The sequence below is a fragment of the Oncorhynchus masou genome, chromosome 10, assembly GCF_036934945.1.
Source record: "Oncorhynchus masou masou isolate Uvic2021 chromosome 10, UVic_Omas_1.1, whole genome shotgun sequence".
NCBI lineage: Eukaryota > Metazoa > Chordata > Actinopteri > Salmoniformes > Salmonidae > Oncorhynchus > Oncorhynchus masou.
Genome location: NC_088221.1, coordinates 41,562,383 through 41,578,870, shown reverse-complemented (window position 1 = coordinate 41,578,870; position 16,488 = coordinate 41,562,383). Strand labels below are relative to the sequence as shown.

The 16,488-nt window shown below is 39.6% G+C and overlaps 1 pseudogene; it reads left to right on the top strand.

Annotated features, from left to right (window-relative positions):
• The window catches only part of LOC135546864 (parathyroid hormone 2 receptor-like), an 87,117-nt pseudogene that overhangs the window by 57,259 nt on the left and 13,370 nt on the right, over positions 1-16,488 (top strand).

Here is a 16,488-nt window from a genome sequence, read left to right as displayed (position 1 = left end):
AGCACCCTCACAAAATGATGCTGTCACCCCCATGCTTCACGGTTCGGATGGTGTTCTTCAGCTTGCAAGCCTCCCCTTTTTTCCTCCATGGTCAATATGGCCAAACAGTTCTATTTCTGCTTCATCAGACCAGAGGTCATTTCTCCAAAAAACACAATCTTTGTTCACATGTTCAGTTGCAGACCGTAGACTAGTTTTTTTATGGCGGTTTTAGAGCAGTGGCTTCTTCCTGGCTGAGCGTCCTTTCAGGTTATGTCGATATAGGACTCATTTTACTGTGGATATAGATACTTTTGTACCTGTTTCCTCCAGCATCTTCACAAGATTCTTTGGTGTTGTTCTGGGAATGATTTGCACTTTTCACACCAAATTACGTTCATCTCTAGGAGACAGAACGCGTCTCCTTCCTGAGCGGTATGACGGCTGCGTGGTCCCATGGTGTTTATACTTGCATACAGTTGTTTGTACAGATGAACGTGGTACCTTCAGGCGTTTGGAAATTGCTTCCAAGGATGAAACAGACTTTGTTTGTTGACAAGAAATTTGTGGAGTGGTTGAAAAATTAGTTTAATGATTCCAACCTAAGTGTATGTAAACTTCCAACTTCAACTGTATATATCACAGTAATATATGATTTATGGACAACAAACATTGCATATTTTTATACTGCTCAGCTATCAATTTGTGTTTTGTTTTTGTACACCAATCTATATATATATATGTATTATGTATGTATGTTATGTATATGCATTGGACACACCTAATCATTCAAGGGTTTTGCTTTATTTTGACTATTTTTGACTATTTTCCACGTTATAGAATAATAGTGAAGACATAAAAACTATGAAATAACACACATGGAATCATGTAGTAACCAAAAAATTGTTAAACAAATCAAAATATATTTGAGATAACAGACCCTTTACCTTGATGAAAGCATTGCGCACTCTTGGCATTTTCTCAACCAGCTTCATGAGGTAGTCACCTGGAATTCATTTCAGTAAACAGGTGTGCCTTGTTAAAAGTTAATTTGTGGAATTTCTTTCCTTCTTAATGCGTTTAAGCCAATCAGTTGTGTTGTGACCAGGTAGGGTGGTATACAGAAGATGGCCCTATTTGGTAAATGACCAAGGCTATATTATGGCAAGAACAGCTCAAATAAGCAAAGAGAAACAACAGTCCATCATTACTTTAAGACATAAAGGTCAGTCAATCCGGAACATTTCAAGAACTTTGAAAGTTTCTTCAAGTGCAGTCGCAAAAAACATCAAGCTCTATGATGAAACTGGCTCTCATGAGGACCACCACAGGAAAGGAAGACCCAGAGTTACCTCTGATGCAGAGGATAAGTTCATTAGAGATAACTGCACCTCAGATTGTAGCCCAAATAAATGCTTCACGGAATTTAAGTAACAGACACATCTCAACATCAACTGTTCAGAGGAGACTGCGTGAATCAGGCCTTCATGGTCAAATTACTGCAAAGATACCACTAGTGAGAGGACACCAATAAGAAGAAGAGACTTGCTTGGGCCAAGAAACACGAGCAATGGACATTAGGCCGGTAGAAATCTGTCCTTTTGGTCTGACTTGAAATATTTGGTTCCAACAGCCGTGTCTTTGTGAGACTTAGAGTAGGTGATCGCAGCATGTGTGGTTCCTACCGTGAAGCATGGAGGAAGAGGTGTGATGGTGTCAAATCAAATAAAAAAAAATTGTCACATGGTAAGCAGATGTTAATGCGAGTGTAGCAAAATGCTTGTGCTTCTAGTTCCGACAGTGCAGTAATACCTAACAAATAATCTAACACATTCACAACGACTACCTTATACAGACAATTTAATGGGGTGAAATAAATACATATATTTGTATGGATGCGTGATGGCCGTGTGGCATAGGAAAAAATACAATTGTTGTTTAAAATACTGTATATACAGTAAATATGAGATGAGTAATGTAGGATATGTAAACATTATTAAAGTGGCATTATTTAAAGTGACGAGAGATACCATTATTAAATCCATTTATTAAAGTGGCCAGTGATTTGAGTCTGTATGTTGACAGCAGCCTCTCTTTGTTAATGATGGCTGTTTAACAGTCTGATGGCCTTGAGATAGAAGCTGTTTTTCAGTCTCTCGGTCCCAGCTTTGATGCACCTGTACTGACATCGCCTTCTGGATGATATCGGGGTGAACAGACAGTGGCTCAGGTCATTGCTATTTTTGGCCTTCCTGTGACATCGGGGGCTGTAAGTGTCCTGGAGGGCAGGTAGTTTGTCCGCGTTGATGCGTTGTGCAGACCGCACTACCTTCTGGAGAGCCTTGCATTTGTGGGCGGTACAGTTGCCGTACCTGGCTGTGATACAGCCCGACAGGATGCTCTTGATTGTGCATCTGTAGAAGTTTGTGAGGGTTTTAGGTGACAAGCCAAATTTCTTTAGCCTCCTGAGGTTATTTTCCTGACACCACACCCCGAGTTTGGGGTTGAGTTGTCGTCACTCATATTTTTCAGCTCTACCGGGGAGAGAGCCACGTCTGTTGATTACGATTCACAACTTCCTGCTTTGTAGCTTGCTGACTCTTAAAAACACCTTTTAGCAAAACGAAATCAACCCACTCAATTATCCTGTATTCAAAGTTCATGCTGTCTTAGAGAGCTATTTCTGGATTGAACAACTCGTTTTTATTTGTCTAACTAGCCTGTTCCTGTGCTATTGCAGCTGTTATTAGTGCGCTTTTACATAGGAACAGAAAAATGCAACAACATAGTTATGGAAAAATGAATAACACAAATAACACCAATTCAATAGAAAACAAGCAATTAAGTAATTTCGTTATGTTAGGGCCCTGGTGCTCTATTTAATTAGTGTTTAGAACATTTGTAGGAAGCTGCTGTTTTTTTCATCATTCCAATTCCAGGTGTTCCAGCTCTGTTCGTGGCAGCATGGGCAGTTGTCCGGGCAACACTAGCAGACGGAAGGTGAGTGAGAACCTAGTCCACATTCAATATTCAGATGCTTTATGTATAAATATCTAATAGCTATCCCCAATTATCTGCTCACCAGATGGAATCCTCCAGCTATGGCCCTCTCAAGCACCTTGTCATGCCTCCTTTATCACCCCCCTGCTCTTCATAATTATGCTCTGTGTGAATATGGATTTATGTAGAATGACCGTATCAAGAGCACCATCTCTCCTCCTCCAGTTAATTGGGATTCAAAACATTTAGCTATTCAACATCATGAATACATTTAAATTATGCCGTGACTGCGGATCCAATTCTTCCTGGACTTTTTTTCTCCAAACTAAAGATCCCGAAGCTCCTGAGCATGTGCGGATCACGTTTTGCACATGTGTTTCTTTACCTCTACTTTACTTTACTCACATATTTCTACAAAAAGCAATTTAAAATAACATAGTCATAGTGAATAGATTTAAGCTACCTCCGGTTCATAGCTTATTAGATCATTATACTGTATAGGTCTGAGCATTTGTACCAGCATAATCTTTTGGATCAATCAAAAGACTGTTGATTTTATGATGTACAGTGTTCAGACCCCGTGACTTTTCCCACAATTTATTACGTTACAGCCTTACTCTAAAATGGATTTTAAAAAGTTAAAAATCCTCAGAAATCTACACACAATACCCCATAATGACAAAACAAAAACACATTTTTGAATTTTTGCAAATGTATTAATCATATTAAACAGACATTTCTTATTTACAATAGTATTCAGACCCTTTGCTATGAGACTTGAAATTGAGCTCAGGTGCATCCTGTTTCCATTGATCATCCTTGAGATGTTTCTACAACTTGATTGGAGTCCACCTGTGGTAAATTCAATTAATTGGACATGATTTGGAAGGCGCACACCTGTCTATACAAGGTCCCACAGTTGACAGTGCATGTCCGAGCATAAACCAAGCCATGAAGTCAAGGAAATTGTCCATGGAGCTCCGAGACAGGATTGTGTCGAGGCACAGATCTGGGAACCAAAACAATTCTGCAGCATTGAAGGTCCCCAAAAATACAGTGGCCTCCATCCTTCTTAAATGGAAGAAGTTTGGAAACACCAACACTCTTCCTAGAGCTGGTCACGCGGCCAAACTGAGCAATCGGTTGAGAAGGGCCTTGGTCAGGGAGGTGACCATGAACCCAATGGTCACTCTGACAGAGCTCTAGAGTTCCTCTGTGGAGATGGGAGAAACTTCCAGAAGGACAACAATCTCTGCAGCACTCCACCAGTCAGGCCTTTATGGTAGAGTGGTCAGACAGAAGCCACTCCTCAGTTAAAGGCACACGACAGCCCTCTAAAGAGTCTCAGACCATGAGAAACAAGAATCTCTGGTGTGGAAATCAGGGTGGGGAAATTATTTAATACATTTTAGAATAAGGTTGTAACCTAATAAAATGTGGAAAAAGTCAAGGGGTCTGAATACTCTGAAGGAACTGTAAATCATCAAATGTACAGTACCAGACCAATCTGCTGGCTAGGTAACATGATTTATTTGTAATATGGGTGTTAAGTACTTGGTAATGGTAGTGATTTGACTTCCTATTAGTGGCTTGTACTATGCACTGGAGGCAGCAGCAAGTCTCTTCTGCACCAAAACACTGTAAGGATAAACAAAGGGGGTGGTAGACGGAGGAACATACTCCCCTCCCAGGGATGATTTGGTGGGTAGCCTTGTGATGATTTTGGGGATGATTTGGTCGGTTGCCTGTTGAATCTGGTGCTGAATAGTTGTTCCCAGGGTTTCTTTCATCAGGTATTCAGGATAGGTACACTGTGTGAAAGCCTGAATGGTGAGACCCTGGGCTTGCTTGCAGTTCTCTCTTTTCTCTCTCTCTCTTGCTATTGCACCTTCTCTACAGTATTCCATTAAGCTGCCTTTAAGTGTTTTTCCTCAATTATCCTCTCAGGAAGCAACCTTAAGAGAGAGTCATCATTTGTAGTAAGATCCAGCATTTGGAGAAAGATCCAGCGTTTGGAGAAAGAGCCAGCGTTTGGAGAAAGAGCCAGCGTTTGGAGAAAGAGCCAGCGTTTGGAGAAAGAGCCAGCGTTTGGAGAAAGATCCAGCGTTTTGAGATAGAACCAGCGTTTGGAGAAAGAGCCAGCGTTTGGAGAAAGAGCCAGCGTTTGGAGAAAGAGCCAGCGTTTGGAGAAAGAGCCAGCGTTTGGAGAAATAGCCAGCGTTTGGAGAAAGAGACAGCGTTTAGAGAAGGAGCCAGCATTTGGAGAAAGCGTCAGCGTTTGGAGAAAGAGATAGCATTTGTCAGATGTAGCATTATCATATGAAACATTATCAGATGTAGCATTTGTCAGATGTAGCATTATCAGATTTAGGATTATCATAGTTAGCATTATCGTATGTGGCATTATCAGATGTAGCATTTGTTAGATGTAGCATTATCAGATGTAGCATTATCATATGTAGTATTTGTTAGATGTAGCATTATCAGATGTAGCATTTGTCAGATGTAGCATTATCAGATTTAGGATTATCAGAGTTAGCATTATCAGATGTGGCATTATCAGATGTAGCATTTGTCAGATGTAGCATTGTCAGATGTAGCATTATCAGATGTAGCATTATCAGATGTAGCATTTGTCAGATGTAGCATTATCAGATTTAGGATTATCAGATGTAGCATTATCAGATGTAGGATTATCAGATGTAGGATTATCAGATGTAGGATTATCAGATATAGCATTATCAGATGTAGCATTTGTCAGATGTAGCATTATCAGATGTAGCATTTGTCAGATGTAGCATTATCAGATTTAGGATTATCAGATGTAGCATTATCAGATGTAGGATTATCAGATGTAGGATTATCAGATGTAGGATTATCAGATATAGCATTATCAGATGTAGCATTTGTCAGATGTAGCATTATCAGATTTAGGATTATCAGATGTAGCATTATCAGATGTAGGATTATCAGATGTAGGATTATCAGATGTAGGATTATCAGATATAGCATTATCAGATGTAGCATTTGTCAGATGTAGCATTATCAGATGTGGCATTATCAGATGTAGCATTTGTCAGATGTAGCATTATCAGATTTAGCATTATCAGATGTTGCATTAACAGATGTAGCATTTGTCATATGTAGCATTATCAGATATAGCATTATCAGACGTAGCATTATGTACAATACATGTTAACACTACATTAAGGAATCATCAGTCATGTACAACTCCCTCCATGGTTAGCTCTCTCCATTTGGGACACACTGCTGTGCAAATCACACACTTCTTAATTAAAGCCTAGTGCATAAAACACATTATATGCAAGCACTGAATACTGACCTCCATCGCCTGCACATTCAAATTATGGCTAGCTATCATACCTAAATGTGGCAGATCCTTGGAGGGAAAATTTGACAAATGCAGACTCTCTTTCCTCCAACGGGTTCCTATCTAATGTGTGACCAAAAACCTCCCAAATCAAGTTAACAGAATGTCCCTCCAGAATGTCCCTCGGTTCCCGGGATGAATCCTTCTCTTTGGATGGGTATTCTATTTTCAGAGCTGCTCTCTCTGCAATTCATGAAGTAAACACCCATAACTGGATTAAGTGTGCTCAGATAGAGGGTAACAAATCTTGCTCAAATACTGACTGAATAAACAAAACATATTCTCACAATGAATGGGTAGGCAGACATAGCCTTTGCCATTGGCCCTGATGGAACTCAGTGGATGTTTCTTTAGCTGCCCTGTCGGTCACTGTAATGAATAGGGAGAGAGGATCTCTTTAGCTGCCCTGTGTGTCACTGTAATGAATAGAGAGAGAGGATCTCTTTAGCTGCCCTGTGTGTCACTGTAATGAATAGAGAGAGAGGATCTCTTTAGCTGCCCTGTGTGTCACTGTAATGAATAGGGAGAGAGGATCTCTTTAGCTGCCCTGTGTGTCACTGTAATGAATAGAGAGAGAGGATCTCTTTAGCTGCCCTGTGTGTCACTGTAATGAATAGGAGAGAGGATCTCTTTAGCTGCCCTGTGTGTCACTGTAATGAATAGGGAGAGAGGATCTCTTTAGCTGCCCTGTGTGTCACTGTAATGAATAGGGAGAGAGGATCTCTTTAGCTGCCCTGTGTGTCACTGTAATGAATAGAGAGAGAGCTTCTCTTTAGCTGCCCTGTGTGTCACTGTAATGAATAGGGAGAGAGGATCTCTTTAGCTGCCCTGTGTGTCACTGTAATGAATAGAGAGAGAGCTTCTCTTTAGCTGCCCTGTGTGTCACTGTAATGGATAGGGAGAGAGCTTCTCTTTAGCTGCCCTGTGTGTCACTGTAATGAATAGGGAGAGAGGATCTCTTTAGCTGCCCTGTGTGTCACTGTAATGAATAGAGAGAGAGCTTCTCTTTAGCTGCCCTGTCGGTCACTGTAATGAATAGGGAGAGAGGATATCTTTAGCTGCCCTGTGTGTCACTGTAATGAATAGAGAGAGAGCTTCTCTTTAGCTGCCCTGTGTGTCACTGTAAAGAATAGGGAGAGAGCTTCTCTTTAGCTGCCCTGTGTGTCACTGTAATGAATAGGGAGAGAGGATCTCTTTAGCTGCCCTGTGTGTCACTGTAATGAATAGAGAGAGAGCTTCTCTTTAGCTGCCCTGTGTGTCACTGTAATGAATAGGGAGAGAGAATCTCTTTAGCTGCCCTGTGTGTCACTGTAATGAATAGGGAGAGAGGATATCTTTAGCTGCCCTGTGTGTCACTGTAATGAATAGGGAGAGAGGATCTCTTTAGCTGCCCTGTCTGTCACTGTAATGAATAGGGAGAGAGGATCTCTTTAGCTGCCCTGTGTGTCACTGTAATGAATAGGGAGAGAGGTTCTCTTTTGCTGCCCTGTGTGTCACTGTAATGAATTTTTAGCTGCCCTGTGTGTCACTGTAATGAATAGGGAGAGAGGATCTCTTTAGCTGCCCTGTGTGTCACTGTAATGAATAGGGAGAGAGGATCTCTTTAGCTGCCCTGTCTGTCACTTTAATGAATAGAGAGAGTCTCTAAATGGAGTTCATTATCCTGCCCAGGGAATGATCGACTTCTCTCTCCCTCCCTCTCTCTCTCTATCTCTCCCTCCCTCCCTCCCTCAGTCCCTCCACTTCTCTTTCCATTTCTTTGTTTTGACACATCACCCCTACTTCACACCCTCCAACTTTATTCCTCCTTGTTTGCCTTTCTTCAACCATCTATTTTCCTCTTCTTCTTTTCTCTCAATGATTCTAGGTGCTGGGAGTTAAGTGCTGGGAACATTAAGTGGATATACCAAGTCCCCATTCTGACAGCCATTGGGGTAAGGCAGAGTAATGCTTTGCTTGCTGCCTCCAGTCTGTCTGTGTCTCAGAGTTGGTGTAGGATGATACGCTGCCTCACAGAAAAGTAGATGAAGTTTTCCCCTTAACTTTTCACTGTTTCATAACACAGCTGAACACCTCTGTGGCAGGGACACAGACAGATATCAGAGCAGGAAACGAAAACTCAATTCATATGATAATTGCTCTTTGTCTCTCGCTCTCTCTCACTCACTCATATGTGCGTGTGCTTGTGCATGCATGTGGCTGTGTATGTATGTTTGTGCGTGAATGTGCTTATCTGAGGATCCCATCAATTATTTACCAGTCAACACTCACAGTCGAAGGTCTAATAATATCTTTACCGGAAAAATACCAACAACATTTTCAGTAATATGTAATGTACCAGTCAAAGTTTTGGACACACCTACTCTTTCAAGGGTAGAGTGTTCAAAGCTGTAATCATGCCAAAGGGTGACTACTTTGAAGATTCTCAAATATAAAATATATTTTGAGTTGTTTAACAGTTTTTCGGTTACTACATGATTCCATATGTGTTATTTCATAGTTTTGATGTCTTCACAATTATTATACAATGTAGAAAATTGTAAAGAAATAATGAAAAGCCCTCGAATGAGTAGCTGTGTCCAAACTTTTGACTGGTTCTGTACATCCAGACAAAGTGATAAGCAGCATCGAATGAAAGACAGGGACAACATGAGTTCAGATGTCTTCTCATGACCTTGTTTACCATGTTACCATGGCGAACACCAGAGGCCAGAGAGGCAGGAGATGTAGTACGAGGATGGAAAGTGTGCGACTCAATATTATGAAGGTGTTACGAATCTTTTGTACACTCTGTGTATTACGATAGGTTACTGAAGGCATGTGCATACATAACGATTAGTTACTGAAGGCATGTGCATACATAACGATTAGTTACTGAAGGCATGTGCATATCATGATGATTAGTTACTGAAGGCATGTGCATACATAACGATTAGTTACTGAAGGCATGTGCATACATAACGATTAGTTACTGAAGGCATGTGCATACATAACGATTAGTTACTGAAGGCATGTGCATATCATGATGATTAGTTACTGAAGGCATGTGCATATCATGATGATTAGTTACTGAAGGCATGTGCATATCATGATGATTAATTACTGAAGGCATGTGCATATCATGATGATTAGTTACTGAAGGCATGTGCATATCATGGTGATTAATTACTGAAGGCATGTGCATATCATGATGATTAGTAAGTGTTGTCTGTTCATTTGATTCACGGATCCATTCAAACCGACATGGATCCGTTATTACTCTGTTATTACTACCATCGGCTGTTACAACTACTGTATACACAAATCCTTGGGAGAAAATATTCACACCCGTTTGACGTCTATCCACTGCCTCATTATTAACTAGTTCAGATTACCTACTTTTTTTGTCAGTGATGTGATTTAAGCATTGACGTGGACCCAGAACATCCATTTTAGTTGTTTCTGCATGAATAATTGTTATATTGAGAGTAAAAAAAACAATCTAAAACCAGGAAAAATAAATCTGATTAAACAGAATTTTGGAAAATACAAAGAGAATTGGATGGGACCTGTCATGCCAAATACTGTTTATTAACCATAATATTACCAGGAACAGTATATGGACAGAACACATCTCTTCTATACCAAGGCCCCAGGGAAGAGTTTCTGGGCAGAGGAGAATGATGTGACTATTTGAAAGAAAGAAATAAAATGAGCAGCTGGCGACATTTCATTTCTTTTAAGTACCTTTCATGCTAGAAAAGGTTGTAGACTCCTGCTCTAGATCTTATGGGGACCCATTTTAGCATTCATCATTTTATGAAACCGCTCAGCGTGTGGGTTTTTGGGAGCTTTAAAGATTAGACACACAGACCCGCCTACTGAGACCCATCACCAAGCTTTTCAGAAGCTGAAGGAAGATAGACAGTATGAATGTCTGCTTCTAATTGTTTATGGGTTTCTCTCACATTACTGAAATCAGATAATGTTGTGGAAAATTGCGGATAATAGTGGAAAATTGCACGGTGGCAAAATATTTTGATTGAGATTAAAAATTCAACTCTGCCCCCAGCTGCCTTTGTGTGTGTGTTAACTCTGGAAATGTGAGAGATAGCAACTGATATTGGAGCACACTTATCTTGGGTCGTTCCACCAATTCGGCGCCTTTTCAGAAGTGTAACTTGATTTCACCTAATTTTAACATCCTGTCATAAATAGCACATTTTCATTAACTTCATTAAACACATTTCCCACCTTGAGGTTAAGTAAAAAATACTATAGTAAGTTCCTATTAAGTGCTGGGTTGACCGTAACAGGGTTGACCATAAATGGGTTGACCATAAAAAGGTGGATTAGGCTATTTTAGGCTATTTTTATGTTATCCAGAGCATGGGTGACTGCAACTGTGCTGCTGGCAACAATTTAATTGTGTTTTTTTGCCAACATTTACTGCCACCGGCCATATTCAACGGGTGTTGAGCGTTTTCATAAATTTGTCAGTTACTTCTGCACTCTGGCACACTCAGACGAGAGTGGTCTGAAATCGGAGTAGATAGCCAGAGCGAATTCACCAGCTACGTCTATTAACAGTTGACGCATTGACATCATGAACATTCTATTGAAATGGTCACTTGGATAGTGGAGTCTTTTGTTAAGACATGTAGCTAGCTAGCTAAAAAAGAACCATAATCCCAACTCATGACTACACTGCATAAATCTGCAGGAAGCTAACCAACCAGGTTCAATGTCAGCAGGATAACATTAGGCTAAAACTAGCAAAGCAAATGGCTCTGATATATGAATAATATTACTACACAGATCATACACGTCTCATTAGCTAGCTAGCCAGCCAGCTAACATTAGCTATCTAGCTACCAGTACACTTTAACTTGAAATGAAAACAACTTTCTGACTAAATTAGAAATGTGTAATATCTGAAAATGTAGCTAGCTAGACTATCTTACCCGTATACATGGATGGACGCTTCTCCCTCTCTGTCACAGATGCCATGGTTGGCCTTAGCTTGAAGATGTAATCCGGAGACAGGTGTTTTATCCATCTCCTTAGCTATCATACTCTAATTCCACTGATTTCTGAACTCGATCTCTTGGCATGTCCAGCCCACTCATTATCTCATCCAATCATGGCTAATGGGAAGGTTGCTGACTTTTTCTATGGCTAAACCATCTAGGCTCGCAATTTAAAATTGTATTCGTATTTGCAGATGGCATAGAAGTTTGTTATTAAAGCACATGAACATTCACCTGTTCCAGAAGGGATTACTGCCAAGAAAACACATTTTGATATAAAAAGAAAGTTTACGTTCAAATGACTCTCATGTGAAGTAGTGACGTGTGACATAGGCCTAGTTTCCTGAAATTAGTCACATATTAAAGTGAGAGTTCAGTTCACGTAACAGGGTTTACCTTAAAATGGGGCGGCAGGGTAGCCTAGTGGTTAGAGCATTGGACTAGTAACCGAAAGGTTGCAAGTTCAAATCCCCGAGCTGACAAGGTACAAATCTGTCATTCTGCCCCTGAACAGGCAGTTAACCCACTGTTCCTAGGCTGTCATTGAAAATAAGAATTTGTTCTTAACTGACTTGCCTAGTAAAATAAAGGTGAAATAAATAAAAAAAAAAAAATAAGGGACAGGTGTAAATTAATTACTAATCACATTAAATAAATAATAATCTTCAGAAATTACTTTGTGAAAGCAACAACATAACTAGGGCTTTACAGTGACAGTGACATTTGGGGGTTAAGTGGGTTAAAATCTTCCTAGAATTCACAGAGGTTGCGCCGAGGGTCAAAATGCAGAATTTTATTCATATAAAAAATAGGAATGATTGAATTCTCCAAAAATCCTGTGTGTCAATCTAAGTAACATAATAAAAAAATCCCCATCGAAATTCATCTCAATCCAGGGCATCCGCCTCTGTCGGCTTTCCGCATCTGCAGTGGAAGGTGGCCAAGCTACAGTGGTGTTTGTCACACCATGAGACACCCGGAAAATCAGTCTTCTCCCGAAAACGACCGTACAGTTTGACCACACTATGGACAGATGTCTCTCATGAACAACATCGTCCACACCTTTTGGGCTACAAACTAATCAACTCGGTCGCAGAGCATTTTGTATTATTCTGTATGTAAATCCGAGACACTACATTTAGGATGATATGTCAAGTTTGATATGATATTCATCCATTTTGTATGCGAATTTTAGCTAGGTGGCTAATGAAAGCTAGCTGGCTAAAGTTAGCTAGGCTAGGGGTTAGGGTTAGGAGTTAGGGTTAGGGGAAGGGCTAGCTCAAAGGGTTAGGGCTAGGGTTAGGTGAAGGGTTAACTAACATGTTAAGTATTTACAAAGTAGCTAAAAAGTAGTTGAAAAGTTGAGAATGGTCTAAAAATGTCCCTGATGAGATTCAAACTCCCAACTTTCTTTATCCCCAATTTTGCGGTATCCAATTGGTAGTTACAGTGTTTTCCCATCGCTGCAACTCCCGTACGAACTCGGGAGAGGCGAAGGTCGAGAGCCGTGTGTCCTCCGAAACACAACCCAGCCAAGTCGCACTGCTTCTTAACCCAGAAGCCAGCTGCACCAATGTGTCGGAGGAAACACCGTACACCTGGCGACTTGCTAAACCCTCTCCTAACCCGGACGACGCTGGGCCAATTGTGCGCCTCCCCATGAGTCGCCCAGTCACGAACCAGGATCTCTAGTGGCACAGCTAGCAACTGTGATGCAGTGCATTAGACCACTGCGTCACCAGGGAGGCCACTACTTTTGTTTTTTCCTTAAATAACCATCTGTCTTAAACCACTTCAAATGTAACATATCATACTAATTTGAGTGTCCCGGATTCATACAGTAACATACTCCGTCACGACCCCCACAAGTGTCACGACCCCCACAAGTGTTATGTTACGTCTAGTTTATGAGGCCAGGCTGAACTAATTTGACCCTGTAAAAAGGGAAGACTCTCACGAACACAATGGTGTTCTCTGTTTTGCTCTACGACCCTCCACAAGTGTCACGACCCCCACAAGTGTCACGACCCCCACAAGTGTCACAGGGCTCATCTGAAGGTAACCCACACAAATGAATGGAAGTACGGAGGTAGTTTTGTGCCAAAAACACTTCCTGATCTTTCTTATATCTCCTAGATGTAGGACACACACTTCAAAACCTTACTCCTTATGATTTTTTGCCATTTATGATTGTGTTATTGAATACATTTCTATGGGCTATAGTAGTAAAGGCCAAATTTATATATTTTTTATATACATTAAGTATTCTTAAAATTTAAAATCAAATAGCTAAATGATCCATGTTATGAGTGACTATCTTAAAACAAGAAGCTTTCCTCTCCTCAGTTCTGTTCCTTTTGGGTCAGAGCCTTGAGGGAATGTGTATAATTACACTGATTTTGGTCTGAGACCGAACGAAAATCGGAGGGAATTTGTACGATAACACTGATTTCATATGGAGGAGTATGATGAAGTCATTGGGATCTGAGGATGATCTGAATCTATACGTTAGGTGGGATGAATAAGATGTGAGGGTTGAGTCGCAATTGGCACCCTATCCATATTGTTGTGGTTTTAATGTATTCATATTGTCGTGGTTTTAATGTATTCATATAGTCTTGGTTTTAATGTATTCATATTGTCATGGTTTTAATGTATTCATATTGTCATGGTTTTAATGTATTCATATTGTTGTGGTTTTAATGTATTTTGTATTCATATTGTTGTGGTTTTAATGTATTCATATTGTTGTGGTTTTAATGTATTCATATTGTTGTGGTTTCAATGTATTCTGTATTCATATTGTTGTGGTTTTAATGTATTCATATTGTTGTAGTTTTAATGTATTCATATTGTTGTGGTTTCAATGTATTCTGTATTCATGTTGTTGTGGTTTTAATGTATTCATATTGTTGTGGTTTTAATGTATTCATATTGTTGTGGTTTTAATGTATTCATATTGTTGTGGTTTCAATGTATTCTGTATTCATATTGTTGTGGTTTTAATGTATTCATATTGTTGTGGTTTTAATGTATTCATATTGTTGTGGTTTTAATGTATTCTGTATTCATGTTGTTGTGGTTTTAATGTATTCATATTGTTGTGGTTTTAATGTATTCATATTGTTGTGGTTTTAATGTATTCATATTGGCATGGTTTTAATGTATTTATATTGTCGTGGTTTTAATGTATTCTGTATTCATTGTCATGGTTTTAATGTATTCTGTATTCATTGTCATAGTTTTAATGTATTCTGTATTCATGTTGTCATGGTTTCCTCATACAAAGTGACAGGTTGTTTAATGGATGTTGAGTTCCATTAGGAGCCCCATTCTAAGAGCCCTCTGTCAGAATGAAAGCCTAAATATGTAAACGTCCCATTTGCATTTTTCAAATTAATTATACTGAGGCAAAAGGCATTCAACTGATTGCCACACGTCTCAAAATTAATACTTTTCATCATGCCATTTTCACCCATCGCTGAGGTGTTCCTCAGAGAGACTCGATCATTCTTCATGAACAATGACCTGATTCTGTATATGAGTCAGGCAAAATGATGAGTTTGAAATCGAATGCCCTCTCAATATTCGGAATCCTCCTTGAGCCCCATTTCAAAGCCTGTAGTCTCTTATTATATTATATTTGGAGTTCTATAACTCATACTTGTACTGAATTGCTTGATTCATTGATAGACCATGGTAGATAGACCATGGTAGATAGACCATGGTAGATAGACCATGGTAGATAGACCATGGTAGATAGAACCTGTGTTTTCACATGTCCAGGCACTGTATGGTCTATCACCAGAGTAACTGATTACATGTAATGGATTACGTTTTTCTTAACCATATTCAGTTATGTTACCAGTGAAAAATATTGTAATCAGAATACAGATACCTTCGTAAAACTAGCTTATTACTTCTTGGATTACTTTTTAATTCAGAAAGGATTTTTGCAGGAAAATATGTTAATAAGAAACCTTTCTATTTTCTCAATGACATTCAATTCAGCATTTAAATAAGGTGCAAATTGAAGTTTGTTCCATCATGACACAGCAAATTAATTTTATGGATTGTTTTTGTCCTCTTCTTATGCCTCTTAAGAGGAAAGTAACTGAAAGTAATCAGATTACATTACTGAGTTTTGATTACAATTATGGACAGGTTACTGGTTGCAATTTTGGACGAGTTACTGGTTGCAATATTGGACGTGTAACTGTAACTGATTACATTTAGAAAGTAACCTACTCAACTCGATATCATACATCAACATACAGTCAAGCCCATGTTATCTCTCAATGGATTGTGAAGAGATATTAAAGTGCTAAGAAGATGGGCTTTTGAGAGAATTGAGAGGAGATTAGAGAAGTGAGGAGATTAGAGAAATGAGGGAATATGTTTCAAGCAGAGGACTTGTACTCTCTGCAATCACGTGTCTATTATCTCTGGTTCAGCTAATTAGAATTTTTTTTCCAATTGTCTTTTCAGCTGAATTTTATCCTTTTGTGAACATTGTGCGAGTGCTGGCAACAAAGATCAGGGAGACCAACGCAGGGAGATACGACACAAGAAAACAGTACAGGTGGGTAAAAAGATGGCAAAAGATTTCTGTGAGGACCCACTAGTTTCTGTGAGGACCCACTAGTTTCTGTGAGGACCCACTAGTTTCTGTGAGGACCAACTAGTTTCTGTGAGGACCCACAAGTTTCTGTGAGGACCCACTAGTTTCTGTGAGGACCCACAAGTTTCTGTGAGGACCCACTAGTTTCTGTGAGGACCCACTAGTTATGTGAATGTCTATTGATCACACTGAAAGTCAACTGTAGTAAGGCATTTGACCTTTTTTTCTCCTGTAGAGTTGAACATTGTTGATATAAAAAGCACTCATAATGTTCCCTTTTAACAATGACTTGATATGGGTGTACATCTTGTCTTGGGTGTGAAATGTCTTGCCACTAGCTTAGAATTTATGTTCGGTCTGAAATCTCCTCTGTGCTTCGTTATCGTTTCAAAGTGGGATGAAACACCATAAAACATACACAAAAGCACATATTAGTTGATATTATTTTCTATCTGCAATTACCCATGATGCTACTGAACAACATCCAT